General features: G+C 49.6%; 1 protein-coding gene across 2 annotated transcripts in view; it reads left to right on the top strand.

Moving 5' to 3' along the window:
- Positions 1-1,302: 1,302 nt before the first annotated feature.
- The window catches only part of LPP (LIM domain containing preferred translocation partner in lipoma), a 318,860-nt gene continuing 294,328 nt past the window's right edge, over positions 1,303-25,834 (top strand). For both annotated transcript variants that reach the window (XM_072996382.2, XM_072996380.2), the window contains exon 1: positions 1,303-1,426. The gene's annotated coding sequence lies outside the window, so the exon portion shown is untranslated. The remainder of the gene's footprint in view (positions 1,427-25,834) is intronic.

Genomic DNA, 25,834 nt, shown 5'->3' with positions numbered 1-25,834 from the left:
TATATAAGCCGCCCCGGGTCCTTTTTAAGGAGAAAGGTGGGATACAAATATTGGGTCCTTTTTAAGGAGAAAGGTGGGATAAAAATATTTTAAATAAATGAAAAACAGATAAACAGCTAATTAGCCCATGACCTCTGGAAGGCACCAGGGCGGTGAAGGCCGCTTCGGCTGGAGTTATGGCAGGTCCCTGGGCTCTGGGGGCCTCCAAGTGGTGCACTGGGTGGTCTCAGAAAGCGGTCCCTCCTGCTCAGCATCATCCCCCCGGGGGCCCTGCAGGAACTGACCAGCCCATCGAGGTCTCACTTTCGGACATTTCCTTCCTTACATGGTCAACACTCTTTGGGGAGGAAAGGTGAGGAATTTGGCATCTTGACGTCAGCCTGGGATTTGGGGGAAGTCCAGGAGGAGGAGGAGGAGGAGGGTCCCGAGGGGGTGACCAGAGGCCGGAAAGAGGAGGGGGCTGGAGGCAGGAGCCCATGGCCGGACACTCAGCCCATGTTTCGTGTTTTCTTGGGGGTCAAAGCTGGAGTCCCCCTCCCTGTCCTTCTGCCTGCTGTGCACGGATGCATCTGGTGTGAAGGGGACTGACCGGACAGGTAAGGGGTAGGATCAAGCAAGACGGGGAGGGTCGGTCGGGGAGGGGGCTGAGAAGAGGAAGGAGAGGAGTGAAGGAAGGCCAGAAGAAGAGGGAGAGATGGAAGGGGCGAAGGGGAGAGGAGGAGAAAGAGGAAGGAGCAGGAGGAGGAGGAAAAGGCCCCGCGCTGGGAGAGGAGGAAGCCTAAGGCAAATGCAAGAAGGAGCAATACCTTTACCAGCCACTGAATATCACCATATACAATACTACGTGTGAACTTTTGCGGATAAAAAGACCCCATCTTTCGACGAGCCCCCACCTTCTTGTGAAGACTCGCGAGTCAAGTTCCCCCCCTTGTCGAGTCCCCCAGGGCGACTTCCGCGAGTCCGACTCGTCTCCGGGCGTCCCCATCCCTGGGGGTTCGCGAGACCCCGGGGGTGGGCGTAGGTGGGCGCCTTCCCTCCTGGACTACAACGCCCAGAATCCCCCAGCTGGGATGGCCCTCGGGGGGGCGGGGGAGCTCGGGCATTCCCCCCCCCCATTGCAAACCAAAGCCAGCCTTGCCATGCCGGGGGTGGTGGTGGTGGCCCGCCCGGAGCAGGCAGAAACCCAACCGGGGCAGCTAGCTCCGGCCAGGCCGGTGGGGGAGAGGAGCCAGGGAGGCGGGCGAGGTGGGTGGCTGGAGGGCGGGCGGGCGGAGCGAAGGCGGCGGCGCGGGGCGGAGGCTGCCTGGCTCGCCCGCCTGCCCGCCCGCCCGCCTGCTCGCTCGGCCGGCCCGTCCCTCCCTGCGGGCGCCCGCCCGACGCCGCCTCCGCCGCCCCGGCCGCCCCCGGACGCCGCTGCCCGGCGCAGGTAGGTAAGGGGAGAAGCGGCAGCGGGGGCCCGATCCACCGCGCCCGGCCCGGGATCGCCGGCGGTGGGTGGGTGGCTGGGAGGGAAGGAAGGAAGGAAGGAGGCGCGGGGAGGCCCAGCCAAGCGGAGTCCCCGCCCGCGGAGGGGGCGGAGGATCGGGCCCGGGGGGGGGGCAGGCGGGGGAGGGGGAAGCGCCTCGTTCTGGGAGGAGGAAGACACCCCCCCCATAAAAAAGAGACTGAGAGAGGAGGGAGCAAAGCAAGGACAAGGAAGCGACGCTTTGGCAAGCTGCAAGACCGCGCTTCCCCCATCTGCCCCTCCAGATGTTCCGGGACTACAACTCCCAGCATCCTTCGCAGAGGGGAAGGCTGCTGGGAGTTGTAGTCCCGGAACATCTGGGGGCGGCCCTGGAACATCTGGAACGCTGCTCCTGGGCGTGCCTCTCCAAGCGTCCTGCCCCCCTTCTCACCGCCGGCCACTCACACAACACTGCCCTCCCTTCTGCTGCGCAACACTCTTGCACCTTCGGGTGGCGAGTTCGAAACTCCCCCTCCCGCCGGACTCGGATGCCCCTTCCAGCTGTGCCCTTGTTGGATGGCGGCCCTTAGGCGGAGGAAATCCTGGTGGAAATCGCCCTGGCCGTGGATGCCCCAGAGCCAGGCGGCCACAGCCCCCCCATCCCATCCGCTGTTGCGTGTTTCCCAGGTGTGGGCGACCCAAAGGTAGCCCCGGTTCTGGTGACTTGGGGGGGGAGAGTTTGTGGGGAACTGGAAAGGCCACGTCTTTAAAGGTGGGGGAAAAAAGAGGGGCATGCATCAAAACGGGCTCAGGCGAAAGGCCGCATCCTGCCCATTCATACACGGATGGAAAAAAGGCAACGGTTTCTAGTAGCCCAGAAGAGGTGTAGCAGGAGATATTCTTGCCTGTGGCATGCATATGTGTATGTTCCTGAAGGTGCTGCAGTTATTCCCGTCCTGGCCAACGGGTTCAGTAGGTTTTCGCTGTACAAAACCTGCCGGACCTGTTTAGTGAGCACCTCCATGGGAGAGAGGGATGCGTCCTGGGCCGTCATGCCTCTGTCGCTTGTTCCATTCTCACCAGGCCGGCTGGTGAGTCCTGCGGAGCAGAGACCTGTTGTTCCCTGTGGACTCGGGAAGTTGTGTCTGTTTCCTGTTGTGTACGTTTCCGGCCGGCTGTAGAGGCTGAGGCCTCGCGGTGGTCAAAACAGGGCCGTCCAGATGTTGGCCGGACTGCAGTTCCCGGCATGCCTCACTCTTATTTTTTGCTGGCTTCAGCCACATCTGGAGGGCCGCATCGCGTCCCTTAGAGACTTCTATGGGTCAGACAGACACGTCCCTATTGTCCAGCAGCTTTTATCTCAGATAAAGGGAGGGAGGGGGGAAGAGAGCCAGAGATGGGAGGAAATGCCGTTCTGGTCACATCATTCTGGACAAAAGATTCAAATGGGAAAGGACAGTGGGTGGAAGTGATGTTAGATCTCACAATCCAATATTAAGCCAGGCTATTAGAAATCATGGCTTGTGCCTCAGTGTGGGTTAAGTTTTTGTTTCTCCCATGACCCAGATCCAGAGGCCAGGCTGGTTAGGGGGTTCTGGTCTTTGTAGTCCAACCCCCCTGAACATTCTCCAGATGTTTCTTTCGCTGTGCCTGTAGAGAAGATGCTTAAATTGCCCCTGGCGTGGCCTGAAAGGGCCGGTGTGTTTGTGGGGAAGATCTCTCCCCCCCCCCCAACGTGCCTGCCCTGAGCGGCATCCGGGTTTGCTGGTATTTCTCTAGAGATGGGCACATCCTTTGAACACTTGCTTTAAAACTTCCTTAAAGTGTTTTGGTAGGAGTTTCTGTTGCACCCGTTTTGCATGGGTGGGAGAGAGGGGGCATCCCTTTTCCAGCCAGGGTCTTGCTCCTAAATCGCTTTTCCTGGTGTGTTTTGTGTATGTGTGTGAGAGATTACCTGCCACACCTTCTCCTTAGTTGTACCGCAGTTGTAGTCTGCCTCTCCTCCACCCACCCAGCTTTGCCAGGGAGAGTGGGTGGGGTTGATTGGTATTGGGCTTAAGCCAGTAACTGCTTCAGGTCTGCATGCGAAATCTGGCACGGATGGGACCCGTTCCTTTCCTTTTCTTCCTCCCCAGGGGCAGTGCCCTCCCCTGGACTGGCTTTGGGGTTTGAGTGTTTGGAAGTTGGCTTGGGTGGACATGTGGGTGTGTTTGACTGTGCTTTAGGTGAACCTTTGTGATAGCTTTGTTGTTGTTTAGTTGTGTCCGACTCTTCGTGACCCCATGGACCAGAGCACGCCAGGCCCTCCTGTCTTCCACTGCCTTTTGGAGTTGGGTCAAAGTCATGTTGGTCGCTTCGATGACCCTGTCCATCCATCTCGTCCTCTGTTGTCCCCTTCTCTTTCTGCCTTCACACTTTCCCAACATCAAGGTCTTTTCCAGGGAGTCTTCTCTTCTCATGAGATGACCAGAGGATTGGAGCCTCAGCTTCAGGATCTGTCCTTCCAGGGAGCACTCAGGGTTGATTTCCTTCAGAATGGATAGGTTTGTTCTCCTTGCAGTCCAGGGGACTCTCAAGAGCCTCCTCCAGCACCACAATTCAAATGCATCAATTCTTCGGTGGTCATCCTTCTTTATGGTCGAAGCTCTCGCTTCCATACATCGCTACTGGAAAAACCGTAGCTTTGAGTATGCGGACCTTTGTCAGGAAGGTTTCTGCTTTTGAAGATGCTGTCTAGGTTTGTCATCGCTTTCCTCCCAAGAAGCAGGCGTCTTTTAATTTTGCGTTGTAATGCCTCGTGTTGCTTTTCAGCAAATCACGGTATAGCAAAGCAGAAGTGATGCAGCTGAGAGTCTTGCTTTCTTGGGCTCTGACTCAAAATCTTGTGGGATTTCTTGCAAGTTTTACGATTTTTTTCCTGTGTGATTTGTTCGTCATGGTGTAGTTCAAGGCAAAGCAAAGCAGGCTGCATATATATTGCGCCATAGCACCAAGAACACCCTTTTTTTTGGAGGGAGGGGCGTTTATAATTTGATTATGCCAGCTACACATTGTGCACTGTTGATATTTGGTGTAATAAACGTGAACCTGTTTCTTTTAACCTAATGGGGGGGGGGAAAGGAGGTAGAGTGAGCTGAAAACACATAGTTTTGAGTTTATGGCATGGTAGATTTTCCCACTCGGTCAGCGCACTGCAAGGTGGATCGGGAGAAGTCGGTGGGGTCATCGGCTTGCCCCAGGCTTCCATTTCTTGCTATGAACATGCAGATTTCATTTGACTCTTGGGCTTTGTGGCCACAACTGGAATATGTGGGGAGAAGAATACAAGCCCGTTGTTGAAGACGTTTTGTACACTTAACGTATGTGAAACATCTACGAAGCTCAGAAGGTGGCTCTGCATAGTGAGATTATTATTGTACATTGGCGATGGGATTTTTGGATTCCTTGAACTACAAGCTCCATCATTCCCCATTCTTGGAGTTCTCGTGTTAGACAACAAAATGTGGCTCACCTGGGATATAGGCCTTAGCTGGAAAGTGTGGAGGCTTCGTTAGGCCTAATTTGGCCTAGCTTCCTGTTTATAAAAGGGCAGGAACAGGAAGTTCGGGTGGAGCTCGGCCTTTCAGTTCAGGCCCTTTCTCCCAGGTGAGCTATATTTAGGCATCTGTAGGTTAGATAGAATTCCTAGAATATAGAGAATGACGGGGTTTGTAATCTAAGAAATTTTTTTTTAAAAAAAGATCTCATACTTTTTTATACATGCAGTTGTTTTTCATACAGAGTGGATTTGGATAATCATGATTTAAATGTTAAGAAAATGATTTTTAAATGATTTAGATTTTTTAAAAAAATATTTAAAAAATTCAATGGTGATTTAAATCCATTTGATTTTTAAAACATCATTGATTTCTATCCACCCCGGGTTGGAGGCCCTTCTGTCGTGTGACGCTTTGATGGCGCCACGGCTCCCTGCACTGCATCTCCATCGGGTGGGGAGATGGCCATTCCAGGTTGGGAATCACTAGCAAAAGAAGCTGGAAAGAAAACTGCCAAGATCATAATGCAATTATGCAGCTCTCCGGGGCGCGACCTTTCTTGGCATCCGGCCGGTGCTTCTGGCTGCCGGACCTCAGAAAGGATGTCAAAGAGCTGGAGAAGGTTCAAGGGACTGGAGCGGATCTCCTACGAAGAAAGCTTTACCACTTTGGGGGGTTTGCAAACTTAGGATTTCGGTTGCATGTTTATTTAATGCATATTTATTTAAAACAGAAAAGCTGAAGAAACAGAAACACAGGAAGAAAGAAACTTGGTAAAAGGGGGGTAGTGAGAAATCTAGGCAGAAAATGTGAATAGAAAGCAGTCAAATGTGCAAGTAAATAATGACAAAGCAAACTGGAAGTGCTGCTTAGTTACCGCCCCAAGCTGCTTAAAGTACTCGCTCGATGATTTACAACATATTTATAAAGGCTACACGTTGCCTCCCAGCAAGCCGGGTACTCAGTTTACTAGCCTCAGAAGGATGGAAGCTGAGTCAGCCCTGAGCCATTGGTATCAAACTCAGGTAATGAGCAGAGTATTGACTGCAGTACTGCAATTTAATCATGGTGCCATGAAGCTCTGAGTTTGTGGATTTAGAAAATAATAGAGCAAGGATTGGATGTATAGAGATATATGAGTGTTCTGTACTGTATCTGTAAAACCCTGGAAAGGGTTATCATAAGTCAGAATTGGCTTGACAGCACACTCTTCTGCTTCTGCTTCTCCTTTCTCAAAAACCCCAGGTACAGTCAATCAAGGTTATAAAAACATCGACTGGTATTATATAACAGATACCGTACAAGTTTTAACCAAAAATCTAAGTATCTAAATACGTACCTAAATATCAGCATTGTGTGCTGTTCCTAATATTGCCGTTTTTTGTAGCTCTGATGGTGTGATTTCTGAGATCTGCAATTGCTTATAATACTGTGTGAAATTTCTTGATATTGTTCCCAAATTTTTTGCATGATGATCAGTGCACTCATTTCTCCCCTCTATCATGTCTAGTTTTGTAATCTATTTGTGCAGTCTTTGGACATTCACACATGAGGTGTGACACGGTTTCATCTTTTTGTTGGCAGAGTCAACATTTGCTGTGAGCACTGGTTCCTTGAATCTTAAGCTTTGATCATGTTGGTTTGGAGTGCTTGTTCTTGTGCAGCAAAGATGCAGCCTTTGGTTTCTTTCTTATGGGTCCCCGATTTTAGCCATGCCCATGTTGAATTATAATCATGCTTTCCATCAATATTTCTCAAGTGTTGTCCGTGTGGTGGTTTATTTTTCCAGCTCTTAAATTTATTTTCAAATTGTTGTTTCTTATATTGAGCCTATGTTTCTGTTATTTTCAAAATGTTCTTCATTTCACTGCCTTAAGTAATTTTTCTCTTCTTGTACTGATATAATCATTTAGGCTTCTTTTTTCCTCCTCTACTACCTCCTGTATTTGCAGTAATCCACAGCCTCCGATTTTTCGTGGTAAATATAATCTGTCCACGTCACTTTTTGGATGTAGTGTGTAGTTTCCGTGTTTTTCTATCCAATTCAGTTAGCTTTACGAAGGGATGAGGCCGATCCAGAGAGGAGAAGGTGGTCCATGGCAGCTCATCCTGATGACTGCAGATCCTCTCCCCAACTGGGGACAGGGTGCCGCTTGGTCTCCATCACCAGGGAAGACCAACCTGAGATTCGTGCTAGAGACAGGGAGACAAGGGTCTTGTCCTCCGGTCCTGTTTGTCGACTTTCCAGTTTGTGGATTGGAAAAGGCTGTGGGTTTCTCTTCTTGGTTTCGTTTTGTTTCCTTTTGTCAGTCCTTCAAAATTTAGCTTTTCTCCTTTCAGAGGGAGGCCTAGGTTGGCTCAAGCAGACTTTGCTGCCTTCGACTGCTTTGGCTTGTCCTCTCCTGCTGGATGCTCCGAGCGCTACTGAAGGGAAGCAGCGTGGGAAAAAATGCGACCCAGACGGGTGCCAGCACAGCCCACTCCAAGCTGTTCACACCCTTCCGATCCTTCTAGACGGCTTCCATTGCCTTTCCCATTTGCTCGTCTGTCAGCTCTGCAAGCGTCTTCCACTTAATCTCTTCCCTCGACGGATGTGCTTTCCTCTGTCTTTGGTACCCTCCCTGCTTGATTGGCTGTTGATGGATGGCTTCCATGGGTTGAAGTGTGGTGCTCCGAATAATGATCTCTCCCCCACCCCTCTGGTAGCCTCTGTTCTGGCCCTTCCTAGAGAAACCCTTTTCCACCATTGCTCAGCCTGATGAATTCCTTCTGAATGCCCTCGTTGGTCTTCCTTGGTGTCTAAGCTGGCTCCTCTTTGGGGGTTGGGATGCAGTCCAGAAAGAGGACTGGCCTTCTATCTAGGGGTGCTTTCGTCGATGTCTTCCTCAGCATTTGGGCGATTTGAGCCAACCTCAAAAGAAATGCTTAAGCAATAAGATTTGCAAATGAAGGGTGGGTTTGCCTCCTGAGACTAGCATGGTTCTAAATTCAGAAGTGCAGACGTCGTCGTCCGAAAAGCAGCCACCCTTCCTTCTTGTAGGCTTGTGAAATGCAGGGACAACCGTAGCCCTCGTGACTTTTCCTCCTACCCTTCTCCTGTGCTTCTCTGTCTCTCCCCCCCCCCCCGCCCCATATGAGGAGTTGGTGCAGGTGGGGAGAGAACCACATTTTTCCAAGAAGCTCAATGGATGAGTTGCAGGATGACTCCTCCTTTTCTGGGTTTTAGTTGACACCTTGCACATATGTGGAGGAAAGATGATGATGATGATGATGATGATGATGATGATGATGATGATGATGATGATGATGATGAAAAAACTCCAGGCACAGTCAAAATTATAAAAACATTGACTGGTATTATATAATAGATACATGTTTTAACCAAAAAACCTAAATATCGACACATCATCATCATCATTAACAAATAACAGTCGGAGTCAATCAAAGTTTATCAAATCAGTGGTTGGTATTATATAGCAGATAGAAGTTATGGTTATGATATTATTATATAATATTTTATTATTATAAACTGTCTGTTTATTATAATTTATATTGTGCTCTATGCCAGAGTACATTGCAATAAAATTAATAATGCAAGCTCAATCATGCAAGTCTTGTAAACAGAAAGAAAGCTAGTGGGGGTGGGGGTGAACTGAAGGTAAGAATCGTACTGAATACCAGAGGCATTCCACAATCTCCCAAAAATTGTCCTAGAAACACACAGCGTTTTGGGCCGTGTGCATTTAGGTCCAAGGAATGAGGTTAAGTGGAGAGATACACGGGTGTTTCTGCTCCGGAGGCCGGGAAAAATAGATAATGCACTTAGGTTGTTAATCCTGATGCCAAGAATGTGGCCCGATTGTTAAGATTAAAGAGCGTTTAAGACGAGCATGGAAGACACTTGAGTTGCAAGTTTGTCTTAATCCCAAAGAGATTAAGTTCAGCAGTAAAGCACATGTTTCGTATGCGGAAAGGCCCAGCCGCTTGCAATCTGGCGTTAAAGAGTTGCAGACCCTTTTTACTCGATGGCAGAGAGATGCCAAATTATGACCTGTGTCGAGAAAAGCTGTCTTTCTTTTGCAATACGGGAGCCTGGTGGAGGCATCCGCAGAAACGGAACGTCAGGACCGAGAAGGGAAGGGCTTCTTCCCATTGGTGCACAGTCCAAACGTGGCACTCCCTGCCATGAGAACATGCCATGGCAACTGATGTGATCAACTTGAAAAGGGGGCTATAAATCATAATAGATGGCGAGATAGCTCGGTGAGCTGGAGCTCCTGGCTGAGGAGCCAGAGATCAGGAGATTGGTTCCCTCTGTATCCTCGGGGAAATTGCATCATCTAAGAAGCTCTTGTTGAAAAGTCCAAGAGAAAGAGAGAGAGAGTCAGGGCACCTGCAGAGTGAACAGGTTTTACTTGACGGAAACTTCTCTGGATTGCACCTGTTGCATATGAAAACAAAGAGGCTGGGAGTATGTTTTATGTGTTACCAAGTGTTGCTTGACTTTTGTTGTTGTTTAGTCACTAAGTTGTGTCCGACTCTTCGTGACCCCATGGACCAGAGCACGCCAGGCCCTCCTGTCTTCGTTTGCCTCCCGGAGTTGGGTCAAATTCATGTTGGTTGCTTCGAGGACACTGTCCAACCACCTCGTCCTCTGTCATACCCTTCTCCTCTCGCCTTCACTCTTTCCCAGCATCAGGGTCTTTTCCAGGGAGTCTTCTCTTCTCATGAGATGGCCAAAGTCTTGGAGCCTCAGCTTCAGGATCTGTCCTTCCAGGGAGCACTCAGGGTTGATTTCCTTCAGAATGGATAGGTTGCTTGACTTAAGGGTGACTCAAAGATGGCTTTCAAGATAAGTAAGGTATTTGAGGAGTGGTTTTATCAGGGTCAGTTTGCATAGTTGAGCAGGGATTTGAACCCAGATCTCCTGAATCCTACTCCGTCACTCTATCCGCTACACTTGATTCTGAGGAACCTCAATGGGTGGGTTTGACGGTCATGCAGAAAGGAGGCTTTAGATTGGTTAGGTGCTGGGGAATATTTTGGGGACAAGCCAGGGCTGTGCAAAAGTGATGGGGTCAGCCTCAGACCATAGCCACTGAATGTGGAAGAGTGTCTGAGTGTGGTGTCAGAGGCCGGACATTCAGTTCTCGCTGTGCCTTGTAGGAGAAGAGCCAGCCTGTGTAGCCCTGGGCAAATGGTCCCTAGGGCAACCCCAGAAGAAGAAAATAGGAAACCACTTCTGAGTAGTGTATGAGATGGGAAAACCCTGGAAAGGGTTGCCTTAAGTCAAAATTGACTTAACGGCATGCACTTACTAGGCAGTGAGTGCTCCAAAGCTGGAGGCATTCAAGAGAACGTTGGGCATCCATCTGTTGAATTTGCTTTGTTTTGGATTCCTGCCTGGAGCAGCGGGCTGGACTTGATGGCCTTCGAGGTCCCTTCCAATTCCATCATTCTAGGATTCTACGAATAGATATGGCTTGATAGCTGCTCATCCGGGTGGAGGTGCATTTTGCAAGCATGCAGGCCACCAACCTCTGTGACTGGGCCGTTTGACTGGTTTGATCCCAGTTCCCAGTACAACGAGCTGCACCTCATTTTCTGATCAACAGGAGAATAAATGTATGTTGTGCTGAGAACTATCGCGGAGGATTCCGGCCCATTGAGGACGGCTCTTATAAAATGCTCTGGCTAACTTAGAATCAAACGCTTTGCGGTGCGTTGGAACTACGAGTATTGGGTTGGGCCCCCTTGAACAAGGCAGGAATTGTAAACTTAGGACAGACCCTGGTTTGTAGCTCTGGTTTGTGATGGGCGCTGGCAGTGAGCCCTGCTGAAGGAATAGCGTGGCGAATGGATGGGAGAAAGGCGAACCCTAAAACAAACAAACAAATCATCTGCGTATTGCCCAGCTGTCCTCTAGGAACTGGTGCACACGAAGAGAGACATAAACACCATCTGATGCTGCTGGATCAAGGCGAATCTGCCCCTTCCCACTTGGGCCATGGTTAGGATGTTGACCAAGCCGTTGATGGACCTCCAGGCTTCAGATTGGCAAGGGTTGGTTTCCGGAGGTAGAAAATTAGTAAGAAAGCCGGTGGAAGGGTAGCTCAGCCCCGGAAGGGACATCCGGCTGTCGCTGGTGGAGGAGATTACGCAGAACGAGAGGTAAAAAGAAACGCGTTGCCGGTCCCTGAGGCCTATTGCCGGCCTTTCTAGTGTAGAGGAAGAGCAATCACACGGCTGCATCTTGTTAGGATCCGGTGCCTTTGAGTAGGAAGCACCAAGACTGCAGTAGGGTTTGAGTGGAGCGTCAGGAATAAAAGCACAGTTGCTATGAATCAGGGATGGGGACTTGACTCACAGGACTTCCTGTCAAGTCAAACGCAAGTCACACCAGGGACTCAACTTGGGTTTTCCCCCCTCCCCCAATGACTCAGACTGGACTTGCGACTCGGAACCTACACACTCCCTCTGTTTTTTCGGGGCGGGGGGGGGGGAAAGGAAGCTTGTTTTGAATACGGACTTGGGACCCAAGACTTGGGCCAAGACGCAAAGACTTGCCAACGTCCCTGCTATGAATCCAGATGGATCATCCGTCCATGGGCACAAAGAGGAGGAGGGACTTCATCTCTCGACTTCCACCGCCGTTGTGGGGGGGGGAGGTTGCTTCTTGCTGCATTGGAGCCTGAGGCCATCTCAAGCCAGTACTGCCAGCTCTGACCGGCAGCCTTAGCTCTCCAGGTTTTCAGGTTTGGGGAGAGTAGGGGTTGCATTGGGAACCTTCTTGGTGCCAAGCATGTGTTCTGCCACTGAGCTTTTTTGGTGTGTGTCCCCCCCCCCCTCCATCTTCTTTCCTGGTTATTTATTTTTTGGAAGGCTTCCTGCCAGTGGTGGGTCAGAGCCTTTTTTGCAGGAGAGGCTGTGAGATTCATAGAAAGGGAGACGGAAGACGATCCCCAGCTCCAGTCGCTTCCTACCAAATGCCTCTTGACCTCGTCCATGAGGCAGGGCCATCGGAACAATGAATAAGTGAAGGGCTCTCTTTCAGCCAGATGGCGGGTCTAATCCAGAGTGGTCCACATATGACTCTGTTGAGGAAGAGGGGCAGGATCTGTTCTTGGTCATCCCAAAGTGCAGGAGGACACGTCGCAATGGGCTCAAGCGTCAGGAAGCGAGATTTAGGCAGAATACCAGGAAAAACTTCCCAACTGTTAGAGCAGGACGACAATGGAAACCATGACCTTGGGATGAGGTGGTGAGTGGTCCGACGCTGGAGGCTTTCAAGAGAAAACTGGGCAACCCTCTCTCAGATCTGCTTTGATTTGGATCCCTGCCTTGAGCAGGGGGTTCAACTCAATGGCCTTAGAGGCCCCTTCCCACTCCATTATTCTCTGATTCTAGGACTCTCTGCTTCCTTTAGCCAGAGCTGGGGTTGGTGGGGGAATCCCATAAATCTCTGAATCATCTGCTTTGTTTCCTCGAGGTGGCCAGATACCAATTTCTGGGCTGGATTCCCAGCATGGCTGTCCTGCAGTTTGGCTGCAGGTGTGTCTTTACTGTCGCTTCAAAGCCACCCTCCCCGAGAACATGCGTGTCCCCAAATCGCACGATGTGAAATTAGATTATTTGAGAGCAGAATGTAGTGTTTCGAACATTTTGGCTTGATATTTCAAAGTTAGGTTTCTAGTCCACGAGAAGGCTTATGAAGAGAGACACTTGGAAGGAGTCGGTACGCTGAAAATCTCAGAAGTGAAGGGTGGCTCCCTGGTTGGTGGAACTAAAGAAACAATAAGGACCTTAAAAATGGGGTGATCTCTTTTTGGCCCACTTGGGGAAAGTTGCCTTTTTCATCTGCTCTGTCGGTTGGAGGGTAGCAGACGATGCCTGAGAGGTCCGGCTGTCTCGCCTGGCTGCCTCCCAGCCAGGAACAATGCAGATAACTGGATGTTATTATTATTTATTATTTTATTAGACTTCTGTATCGCCCATCTAGAACATGTCTACTCTGGGTGGTTTGCACAAAATGCAAAAAAAAACACAACAAAAACACACACACAAAGATACAAATATAATAAATGAAAACATAAATGCATTTAAAAATGAGCCCCCAATATGACTACAAGAGTCCAAGATTGGGGGGGGGGAAGGAAAAAAGAAGGGGTAAAGTGAAGTCATGGCTGTTAGGAGCCTGGCCAGAACGAGTGGAACGGGCAGAGCTAGTTGGAAAAGGGCGCTCTGCCAGGTGCAGTGGTGCCTCGCATTACAACGTTAATTTGTTCCAGCGAAATTGCTGTAGAACGAAAACGTTGTAATGCGAAAATAAAAAGCCCATTGAAACACATTGAAATACCTTCAATGCGTTCCAATGGGCTGGAAACTCACCGTCCAGCGAAGATCTTCCATAGGGCGACCATTTTCGGTGGCTGTCTTGTGAGGAATCCATCCCAGAAAACAGCAGGAAGCCATTTTATTTACCCAGCAGCCATTTTGAAACACTGATCAGCTGTCCAAAAATCGTCATTTTGCGAAGAATCGGTTCCTGAAGCAGGGAACCAATCATCGCAAAGTGAAAAATTTATTTATTTTATTTATTTATTTATTTGATTTGTATCCCGCCCATCTGGTAGGTCAGTACCACTCTGAGCGGCCTAAACCCCTATTCAGACCATCATTTTGTGATTGCAATTGCGATTGCAAAAGATTGTCGTAATGCGGTTTTGTCGTAATGCGGGGCAATCGTAAAGCGAGGCACAACTGTATTGAGGGCCTAAACTGTTTAGGGCTTTGTATGCAGTAGTCTCCATTTGCAAAAGATTGTCGTAATGCGGTTTTGTCGTAATGCGGGGCAATCATAAAGCGAGGCACAACTGTATTGAGGGCTTAAACTGTTTAGGGCTTTGTATGCAATAGTCTCCATTTGGGCTCCACGATCACTGCAGAGGGTGACGGCAGCCACGAAATTAAAAGACGCCTGCTTCTTGGGAGGAAAGAGATGACAAACCTCGACAGCATCTTCAAAAGCAGAGATATCACCTTGCCAACAAAGGTCCGCATAGTCAAAGCTATGGTTTTTCCTGTAGCGATGTATGGAAGTGACACGACTTAACGACTAAACAACAACATGTAATCATCATGTTGACGATTGATCTGGAAGCGGATAGGTAACAACCAGTGTCAGGCAGCCAGGGCGGGGGAGAGAGGGTGGAATCTTTTCACCCCTGTTAATAGCCTGGTTCCTTCGATGTTCCTTCGAGAGCAACTCCCTAGGGCTGGTTTAGGAGTGGGAGGATGAAAGAGCAAGCAGCACGGAAGCGACAGCTGCGTGCCGAGAATCCCCCGATAAACATCTGGGACAAGCTTGGCACGCCCACAGGGAAGGAGGCTGTGTCCCTGGAAACGAGCGCTTGATGCCAGACAGAGCTGGGGAGGTTGGAGAATTTAAAAAAGAGAAAAGCCATGGGTTGGAAAGAGGTGGAGGGGCCAGGCTTGGAAGAAAAAGGGGTGGCTGCCCTGAGCCCCCTTTTGTCTTTAGTTCTCCCAAGATTTGGGCTTGCTAGAGGTGAGGCTTTTCCCAAGCCATTTATCTCGTTCTGATTTTAAAGGATCTGCCTTGGTTCTTTCCATCCAGATGCTTGATCCTTCCTCTTCTGTGTCCAGCCCATTCTCTCTCTCTCTCTCTCTCTCTCTCTTCTGGGAATGGATAAAGTGGTCTGTGGCCAGGCAACGTGGAATTCTGTAGGATAAGTCAGGTGAAAGAGGTCAAGCGAAAAGCAAAGTGTGCTGCTTATAGACCACCCCATAGTGCTCAAAGCACTCTCTGGCCGGTGTACCCGTTAATTCTGCAGGCTACACACATGGCCCCCACAGCAAGCTGGGTACTCCATTTACTGACCTCTGAAGGATGGAAAGCTGAGTGAACCGCAAGCCAGCTATCTGGGATTGAACCCCAGCCACGAGCGGAGTGTTGATTGCAGTACTGCAGTTTAGCCACTGAGCTAGAGGTTTGGTGCAGGGCCAAAGTGAGGTTGCAATGCTTATGTGTGCGTACGTACTAGCTTAGACATCAAGCCAGACATTTCTTCCAAGATATCCCAAGTGCATACGGAGAACAAAAATTGCTTCTTCTTGTTGCATATGCACATTCATGAACGCTGTCATCAACTGTGCAAAGTAGGCCACGGATGTCCTTCCCGTTTTGCAGACAGATGGCTGGATGTCATTGAGATCCAAAGACCGAGGACACGCGAACTTTATTTCATGGTGAGCTTTTGTGGATTTCAAGAAATGGGCGGTGGTCTCGGAAAGCTCACACAAAGACAAACCCGCGGAGTCGCTCAGGTGCCCCTGCTGTCCGGCTGTTATTTCGGCTGTGCACCCTGACACACCTTCTCTGAGAACTGAAGTCGTTTTAATCCCTTCGTTTGGGTCCTGGACTCTGGAGCCGGAGAAAACAAACTTCCCGTATTTGGAACATGACCATCATACCATCTCTCAAGCTAAACATCCTCGTCTCTCCAGAACATTCCTCCCAGGGCTCCGTTTTCTGACCTTTTGCTGCGCTGTCTCTTCTTTTCTGGACACACCCCGTCTACTCGTGCGGTTCAGCGAGAAGGGCTGGCGTTCCCGACCCTCCTTCCAGGATCTCCGTGCCCTCGTCTGTTAGGCCAGAGGGGGCGACCCTTCGGTGTTCCAGATCTTTTGGACTACAACGCCTACAATCCTTTATTGTTGGAAATACAGGCCGGGGGACACTGGGTGTCGGAGTCGAAAACCATCTGGGGCATCCAGAGTTCGCCACTTGGTTTTAGGCTCTCAGGACCAGGGGCTCCCTGACCTAATTCTTCTGCTAGTCACTTTATGGGGTGCACTCGAGAAATATCCAGATGTAAGTTCTTAAACAAGAAACCTGCAGATATTTGCAATACTCTGACTGAAAAGCAAACATGGGATATTGGCTTGGCAAAGAGAAATGCTCTGAATAGAGCTGCAGGATTATACAGTGGTGCCTTGCATTACGACGTTAATTTGTTTCAGCTAAATCGCTGTAGAACGAAAACGTCGTAAAGCAAAAATAAAAAAGCCATTGAAACGCATTAAAACCTGGTTAATGCATTCCAATCGGCTAAGAACTCACTGTCCAGCGAAGATCCTCCATAGGGGCGGCCATTTTCGGGTGCCTGTGCAGCGAAAAATGGCTCCTAAACACAGCGGGAAGCCATTTTGAGCACCCAGCGGCCATTTTGAAAACCCGACAATCAGCTGTTTTGATCGTCGGGAAGCGAAAATCGGTTCCCGAAACAGGGAACCGATCATTGCGCAGCGAAATTCCCCCATTCAAAACGTCATTTTGCGATCGCTTTTGCAATCGCAAAAACCTCATCGTAATGCAGATTCGTCATTAAACGCAGCGCCCGTCTTGCGAGGCACCACTGTAGTCTCTCCCCCTCTTGCTGAGTAGCTGAGGGATTTAGGTCTCTGGCTGCGGAGACAGAGGTTGGGAGTTCGATTCCCCACTGTGTCTCCTTGACAGGGGCTGGACTGGATGACCCTATGGGGTATCAACCCCCCCCAGCCTGCCCCCACTTCCCACTGCCCCATGACCTCCCTATTTTGTCCTGCTGCCTCACCTGTGACACCACAGTTTTCTTTGTAGTGGCTTCCCTTCTGGCAGGCCAGGCCTTTCCTTTTTGCCTGCGGGCCTGCCGATCAGCTGTTCGTTGGGCACATAGGCAAAGAGGGGAAGCTAGGTGACCGGAATGGAAACTGCTGTTCTGGCAAGCCAAGCCGTCCCTCTCCGCCTGCGGGACCGAGGGAAAAAACAACAACACAGATAAATATTCATCTCCTCATATTTGTTGACGGAATTGACGAACTTCAAATGACAAATATTCGGCAAATCTGCATTTTTTTGTGACTATCACGATTTTTGTAAAAAAATTCATCCCCGTGTCTGCTTCCAGCTTGTGAGCAGAATGTGGCCCTCGTGTCCTGTGGGTGGTTTTTTTATGGAAGTCTCTGTTTGACCCCTGTGGGAAGAGGATGCTGGGCTGTAGAGACGGGATTAATCCACCAAAAGAGGAACACTTCTGTACGTGGTCGTGACGTTCCCCAGAAGAAAGGACGGGGTGCTTCAAGCGGCTCGGCTGTTGTGGGACCAATGGTTGGGAATTTGATGCCCGTAAGCTAGGTGAAGCCGATTTGTCCAGCACACAACGGTGGGGGGGACAAGCGCAGCCTCTCTCTCTCACACGCGCTTGCCTGCTCTCCTTTTCCCGGCGATGTTTTTGACAGGGCAAAGTGTGTGTGTGGGGGGGGTCCAGAATTTGTTCTCTCTGCTCCCCTCGTACCGCTTCTAGCAGCCTGCGCTAATAAGGGAGCGGCGCCGATTGGGTTATTTCACCTAATTGCAAGGCGCAAAGAGAGACGTGCTTTTCCACGGCAATTATCCCCGGGCAGAGAGAAGAAAATTGCACCTATTACCAATTTATTTCCTAACTCCAACCGGGTCTTGATCTGCCGAGCCCCAGAGACTAATGTGGTGGCCGGTAGTTCTCGTAATGAATCGTGCCGATTTGAAGAAGTGGTAAGAGCCAACTCTCGTCCCGCCTCTGGCCCCCCCTGGACCTCCGGCGGCCCCAGTTTTGCACAGTGGCTGGTGGAGCCTTCGCCTGGGCAAGGGGGGGGGGGGCTGAGCGGCTTGTGCCTGGCCTCTGAAAGCCACACACACCTGAGGAGTATAGGGGGAGTCGGAGCGTAGCTCCCTCCCAGGTAGATGCTGCAGCCGTTCTGGTATCCGAGGAGAATAGACACAACTCTTAAGCGGAGGGTGCGCTTGTGTTGTTGTGGGTTTTTTAAAAAATATCCCCCCCCATTTCTTTTTCTGATGTGCTGTGACATGATTTTAAATTTATTTTAAGTTTTGGGTTGATTTAATAGGACACTAGGTTTGACTTCAGGGTGTTTTTTTTACCTTGGCTTGTTGCTCAACCATTTTGTAGGTCCCTTCATTGTCACTGTCCTCCTCATCATCATCTTTGAACTGCCAAGTCCAGCCCCTGTCAAGGAGTCCCAGTGGGAATCAAACTCCCAACATCTGGCCCCGCAGCCAGAGACCTAAACCCTTGAGCTGTCCTGCCAGTTAATGATCTTAGAACGGCCGAGCTTGAAGGGACCTCGTGGGATCATCCAGTCCATCCCCTGTTCAAGGAGTCCCAGTGGGGGGGATCAAACTCGTAACCTCTGGCCCGCAGCCACTCAATATCCTGAACTATCCAGCTGCTTGTGTTTTTTGTCTTGTGTGCCGTCAGGTTGACACCGACTGATGATGGCCCAAATAGGGTTTTTTCAGATGGGAGAGGGATTTAAGGAGGGATTTTACCATTGTGCCCTTCCCCATGAGTTTCAAAGCTGAGTCCTCTATCCGTGACACCATACTGACTTGTTGCGATGAGTCTCTTTCTTGGGAGACAGAAAGAGTATTAATGCAATAGATAAGCAATAAAGCTGGTAAAAATTATTCAGATATTTGAGCGGTGACCAATATGTTTAGAAGAACTATAGAGCTTGAAATAGTTACTTTCTTTGTATTACACCTCCTCTGATTCTTTGGCTGGCGTAGACATTTGCCATTTTCTAGCTCAGCGTTCCCAACCTTTTTTGGTCTGTGGACCGGCTGAGGAAGGCGGGGCACCCCCCACACTCGCGCACATGCGCGAACAAGCGCAAGCACTCTCTCTCTCTCATGTGGCCATGCACCCGCCTGTGTGCAGGCACAAACAGCAGTGCGGTGCTTGTGCAGCCATGCCCACACCCGTGCGCATGTACAAATGGCTTCATGGCGCTTGCACGGGTGTGCTGGAGCACACACACAGGCACAAACAGGCAGCATGGGGGTGAGTGTGGGGGGGCGGGAGGTCTCTCTCGGCAGCTCAGTCCACCCCAGGCCGCAGACCGGCACCGGGCCGTGGACTGGGTGTTGGGGACCTCTGTTCTAGCTGGAGGGCTTCTGCTAGGTAATAAGTTACTTTCTGAACTCTGCAACGGCTCTGCAGGCTGCCTGCTTGGGAAATTCTGCCAGCTGTCATGCAAACTTTTCCCAAGCTCTCGTCCACCATTCCAGAGGGAGTTTGGCCACAGGAGATGCACATCTGCCTGAGAGCAGCTTCTGCCTTGTGCATGCGCAGATTTGTGATGCACATGGTTGCTTGAGTCTTTGGGACACCCTCGGCGCCCTAAAAGGATAGAGGGTGCTGTTTTAATAGGAGAGACACCATTCATCCCTTGGTGTGTGTGTGTGTGTGTGTGTGTGTGTGTGTGTGTGTGTGTGTGTGTGTGTGTGTGTGTGTGTGTGTGTGTGTGTGTGTGTGTGTGTGTGTTGTGTGAAGATGTGCCACCCACGCATCCACGCCTGACTCTTTTCCTTCACTGTTGGCTGCATGTCTGAAATAGGTCTTGAGCAAATTCGAAAAGGATGCAGAGATCTGTAAAGAAGGGTAGAGGCCTTTCTTTTGAGAGAAGAAGCCCGGTGTGATTCAGGGAACATGGGGAAGGAGATGAAGGCAGGATGTGCTCACCGTTTCCAAGCTTCTGAGAGGATTGTGAAGGGAGAAAGAGAATCGTCGTTTGACCTGTGAAGTGTGCATAAGAAAAGAAGCAGAGGGCTTAAAAATCGATGCGGGCCTTTTGTGCTGGGAGATCACACAGCATCTCTTCTCCGCTGTGATTAGCTTACCTTCAGATGTTTCCAAGGTCCGGGCAGACTGGCGGAGATTTGAGAGTGATCTCTCAAGGCTGGTATAAATTGCCGGCAGATAGAACAAGGGGTCCGGGGTTAGGACGAATCGCCTCACTTTGAGGGCAGTTCAGCAGCTGCACCATCAGCTTGAGAGGCATCTCCTTCTCTGGAACTTTTTTGAGAAAAGATCTGTTGAGGTCTGGAACCTGGAAGGAGGGGGAAGGAGCTAAAACAAGGCTTTCGAGTCTCCGTGTGGGGTCAGGATGTAAATTCCCATGTGCCTCCTTATTCACATCTGACAATAAAAGAATGGCACACCTGTGCTGTCTGTGCCTTGTGAGAGAGTGAGGTGTTCTGTGGCACTCTGGACGAAAGAAGAGAATTTGAGGGATTATTGTTATTTTGCAGAAATTAAGCAAAATGGGGGAAAATCGTTGTTCAGTGCAAATAACACAAACTGGCACAGAATGACTGTGGTGGGTGCGTATTGACAGGTTTGGGGGTAAACCTGAAGGAATTTTTAAATACAGTTTGGTGCATAGAAATAAATATTTGTCAGAATCAGTGTTATAAAGAATCAAAGTTATAATTTATCCAGCTGAGTAAATTGTAACAGCTGAGAGAGCAATCCCAGGATTGGCTAACCCTGGGATAAAGCTAGCAGACCTAGCACATACACTCTGTGGTGGTATGGGTTGGTGTCGTGGATTGCTGTTGTCGTGTTGCTGTGCTGGAGTATCTTGGAAGTAGCTATGTCTTCGTGCTGTATATTGAAAGAAGAACTCTGGCTACTGGACTGAACATATGGTATTTGACTGCTGAACTAATTTACAAGGACTTTGACTCTGATTTATGCATTGAACTCTGAGGAAACTGCTGTGTATGACTTTGGGACTGGAAACAAGGACTAAGCTGTACATGTATTTATATATCCTGTAAAGAATACAATTATTCTGCTATCAACACTGCTTTATTGCTTGGTGTCTTCACCTCTCAGGGAAGTTCTTTTGGTTAGTGCCACCTGGTGCATCCTGGTCATACCGCAACTCTGTCACGTTATTGTTTAAGACATTTAACACTTAGAAGTATTCGTTTGGGTTTAAACAATTGACCAATTGTTCTTCGCCTGCGCTCTCTCTCTCTCTCTCTCTCTGTGTGCGTGCGCATGCGCGCTTTATAAAAGAAGAGGGGTCTTTTTCCACAAAGGCAGCTTTTGCTCATATTATGGAGTCCCTGATGAGGGAAAACACAACAACCCAGCACCCTTTATTTCTTCTACCTGAGAGGTAGGGAACCTCATGGCGTTTGGGAATTCCTTACTAAGGTGTGTTTTGAGGTCGGAATAGGATAACTGGACGAGAACAACGAAAAACGAGTTCTTGACACCCTTCGTTTCTTGACATCCTGCAGTTTAAATTGCAGGAGGCAGGTGGCTTGTCTCAAGTAGCAGATTCCGTGGTGCGGGGGCAAGATCTGAAATGAGAACGTTGATTTGAAAAGTTTAATTGAACTGTGACATTGACTGGAGCCCTGGAAAATCAGAAGGGTTTGGGCATGTTATGAGAAGGCGAAGACTCGCTAGAGAAGACAATCACGTTAGGAAAAGCCGAAGACAACAGGAAGAGAGGAAGACCTACTGTGAGATGTATTGACTTAATAAAGAAAGCTTTGAAAGCAGATAAAGACAACAGGTAGGGACGTAGTGTCGCTGTGGGCTAAACCGCAGAAGCCTCTGTGCTGCAGGGTCAGAAGACCAGCAGTCGTAAGATCGAATCCACGCGATGGAGTGAGCTCCTGTCGCTTTGTCCCAGCTCCTGCCAACCTAGCCATTCGAAAGCATGCAAACCACGTCCGTTCTGGTTAGGTTTGTATAAACCGGGGCTGTGGCCTCGCCTGAATAGCCCACTTCGTGTGCAACAACATCAGGCTGAGGTGAGAGTCTGATGCGCCTGCGTCCCCCAAATGTTCTTGGACTGCGACTCCTGTGCTCCTGGGCATTTTAGTCCAAGAACATCTGGAGGAACCAAGGTTGGGAACCACTGGTCTTGCTGATCCACGTGTGTGTGTGTGCGTGTGCCCGCACGAGTGTGTGTGTCTGGCTCCCACTGCAGCTCCTGTCGGACCCTGGGGAGGATGCTGGCTGCTGTGAGCTCTCTGGCTGTCTCACTGGTTAAGCCAGTCAGCCAGTAACCTCAACCTGGAACGAGGCTCCTAGCAGGATTCTGGAGGGCTGGCTGTTCCCTTTTGCTGAGGTCCTTTGCCACAGTGGGCCTCCTTATGATCTAGAGGGTCCCTTCTGGCTCTGAGATGATGAGCTGGTTGGAGAGCTCAAGGCTTCAATTCTCGAGGTTGGGAGTTTGATTCCCCCCCCCAGGGGGCCTCCTCGACAAGGGGCTGGACTGGATGACCCCACAGGGTCCCTTCCAGCTCTGCCGTTCAAAGACTATTATATGCGAATAACCACAACTTCGGTAGAACAGCTAGGTCATTAGGCCAGGGCGAGGTGTGGTAGGCATAGCCTAGCCCTCCTTTTGAGTGTTTTCCGGTGGGGCAGTGAGATCTTGCTTCCTCAAGGCAGGAGACAGGGGTAGTACCAGGGAACCATGGGTCCTGCTTTTCTCTCTGGTTCATTGGCTGAGTTGGCAGGGATCCCCGCTCTTGGGGGTCCATTGGCTGGCAGGAAGCTGGTCTGGTGATCTCGGTCCATCCCCTAGGCTTGCTATCTGCTGCAAGGTGCTTCTGACGGACAGCGTCCTTGTGAAAGGATGACCTCCCGAGGTCCTCCGTCTTGCAACCGAACACCGATGCCTTCTTTCTTCGGTTAATCCGCCCCGTGTTCTCTCTTCCTGTTTTCTCCCTGCCTTTTCCAGCGAGAGCTTTGTTTCCTCGTAATATATCTGAAGTGCAAACACTTCCGCTGAGTCATTTTAGCTTCTGGGGGAGTTCAGGCTTGATTTGATCTCGCACCCACCACCTATTTGTCTTCCTGGCTCTACATGATATTTGTAAAGCTTTCCTCCCACGCCACATTTCAGTTGAGTAGATTTCTCCCTCCCCCGCGCTTGCTTTATTGTCCAGCTTTCACTCTGTAATTGAGAATATGTTGATGGTGCCGGTCTTGATCTTGGTCCCCGATGAAGCATCCTTACGCTTGACGATCTTTTCCAATTCTTCTATAGCTGCCCTTCCAGATCCCATTCTTCTTGCTGATTTCTTGCGGCCAGTCTCCGTTCTGATCCTTCTGTGCAGCAGCAGAGTATTTCCGCGGCTGCTGTTAAAAAATGGGTGGCCTTTTCTGGCACACAGCAAGCAATATGTACTTACTTCCGTGTTTGCTTCTTCTACACCTGCCCTCGCTGCCCTACCTGAGCACACACTTGGGACTGAAAGGGGGAATTTGACTGAGAGGTCTAGGGAATCCGTTGGACTGTTTCCAACCCAAAATGTTATTAAAGGACGTTCTTGACTTCCGGCATCGTTTGTATTTGACCTTGCATGCCCATCGGAACGGATCGAAAGGAAGGTGCGAATTCTTGTACTGGTAGGTTAGCCCAACCCCTCCTTGGCCATAAACCTAGGCAGAATCCAGAGGTTTGTGCTGAAAATGTTCATTTACGGATTGGAAGTAATTTTGTACTTGAGGTTTTTTTTAGTAAAAGAAACCCCCCACCCAAAACACTTGTTTCGCCTTAACAAAGAAACCTGTACATTTATAAGTCCTGTGCTGCAGCTTTACAATCATCAGACCAGGTATACAGAGCCAAAAAGGTGTATGACTGAAAAAAATTAGGCAGAGAAGGGATTGGTCCCTTGCAGAAATGTGTACTTCTCCGTACAAAAATACAATCGTAGAAGTATGGAGTTGCCAAAGCAAAGTTTACAAAATGAATTTCTTTCTTTCTTTCTTTCTTTCTTTCTTTCTTTCTTTCTTTCTTTCTTTCTTTCTTTCTTTCTTTCTTTCTTTCTTTCTTTCTTTCTTTCTTTCTTTCTTTCTTTCTTTCTTTCTTTAGCCCCACCTTTCTCCTTAAAAAAGGACCCAAGGCAGCTCAGAACAACAATGAAAAGGCAGTACTTCAGCTAATAACAGTGAATATACAATACTAAAAATGATCAATGAATACAGTACCAAAAAAACCACAAGGAATACCGAAACACATTCAATGTGTAAGGTATAATAATCCATTAATAAAACCCCATATTGGCAGCCATTCATGCAAGGAAAGCTTGCCTGAAGAGGAAGGTCTTGGCGTGGTTGCGAAAGGAGAGCAAAGATGGGGCCCGGCTGGCCTCCAGTGGGAGGGAGTTCCAGAGTCTCAGGGAGCAGCTACCGAGAAGGCCGTGCCCTGTATCCCCAACAAATGCTGCTGTGAAGGTGTGTTGGGGCCGACAGAAAGACCTCTCCAACTTCTGCTTAAAAATCTGTGCTAGGGGAAGCAGACGACTTCCCGAGGTAGACATGGGCTGCTGTCAAATGGTGCGTACTGTCCTATGTACTGGAGGGAAAATACGAATAAATTTTTGGAGGGGGGGGAAAGGGATGCAGTTTTCTCTACCTGGTTTCTCAACAAGGCTGAGGGGAGAAGGCAGGTGGGGCTCGGAGACTGACAGCCAAGCCGAGGCGGAATGATTTTTTCCTCTTCCTGCCGGCGAGGCAGAAGGCAGAAGAGTCTTAGGGTGGCGCTCTCCGTGCTATGCGGGTGCCGTCACAGCATACTTGGGGGTGGCTGGATACCAGCCCATTATTAGCTGGGCTTCTGCGGAGGCAACAACGCCATTTTTGGATGAGGGCAAATCGGGGGGTATTTTAGTCCCGTACACACCACCTGCTTGACGTGTGAGGAGAACCATCTTCCACCTTTGCTGGATCAGAGCATCGCAATTTCTCGCGATTTCTTGGGACTGGAAACCTGCGGCGAGGGCAAAGTTCGCCTCTGAGTCACGCGCGGCCTTTGCCTGCCAGGGGGTGTTCGCTTTCGCCGAGAGACTCCCTGACCTGGATGTTTCTTGGGTTTGCATTTTTCACACTTCGTCACTTGGCTTCATTTTTTAAACCTGCTGGAGCCGACTCAGCCGGTCGGCTCTCCTGCCTTTGCCTTTAACGTGAGGGAGCTCCTGCGGGCATGGAACAAGGCAGCGAGTCCTGGTACATCCGATACGGACCCTGATTGGGTGCCGAGGAAGGGAGGTGCTGGATCGGGTGCTGAGTCAAGAGTACGGCTGGCTCCGTTTGACCAAGTTAGGAAGTGTCTTTTTGTTCATCTGCGGGCGAATTCAGAACGAAGATGCCGCTACTTCACTGAGAAGGGTCCAAAGCTCCAGTATTATGCCCGACCCTGGTGCCCAAAGATTTGTCCGTTTTCCCCCTTGGTATTGGAAGTTATGTGAACGCATCAAAAACGGAAGAAAAGAAGTATTTCCAGAGTGTTAGGTACCAACATGGATCCACTGCTGTATGTTTTTTCCCCAGGAGTTCAAATTTTGCAAAGTTTTAAGTGGGAGCACGTCTGGGAAAGAATCTTAAGATTTAAAGATTTTTCTATGGGGGTTTCTGCCTTTCCCCTGCCCCTTCCCTCCTCGAGGATTTGATGGCCAGCAACATTCTCTGAGTTTCTTCTTGTGAAATCTTATATGTATGTCCTTGTTCAGGAAATGATGCCATTTTTCCTTATCAGCACCTAAATCTTACCCGTTGGTTCCTGTGCGGGATTAAGTCTGATAGTCCTGTGCTGCTTGTCACTGAAATATCTGGAGCAGGATTTTTGTATGGCTTTATAGCTTTCGTCAATTTCAGGCCCTTGTCAATTTCAGGCCTTTATACTTGTCAGTTTCTGATAGCTGTGCACAAGTCCAGGCTCTTAAGACAGTAGTTCCTTCCCAGCTTCGTGCCCCCAGATGTTCTTGGATTAAAACTCCCAGAAGCCTTCACCCCTCGCTGTGCTGGCCAGAATTTCTGGGAGTTGTAGTCCAAGAACATCTGGGGGGACCCACGATTGGGAAGCATTGCTCTTAAGAGAACCATTTGAAAGTCATGTCTCTCCACCCACACACCCTTGCAGGCTGAAATTGACAAGCGCCATAAAGGAGGCCGGACGGTCAGCCTTAAATTTGTGCAGA

Source organism: Pogona vitticeps, chromosome 3 (genome assembly GCF_051106095.1).
Source record: "Pogona vitticeps strain Pit_001003342236 chromosome 3, PviZW2.1, whole genome shotgun sequence".
Lineage (NCBI taxonomy): Eukaryota > Metazoa > Chordata > Lepidosauria > Squamata > Agamidae > Pogona > Pogona vitticeps.
This window is presented reverse-complemented; position numbering and strand designations above follow the sequence as displayed.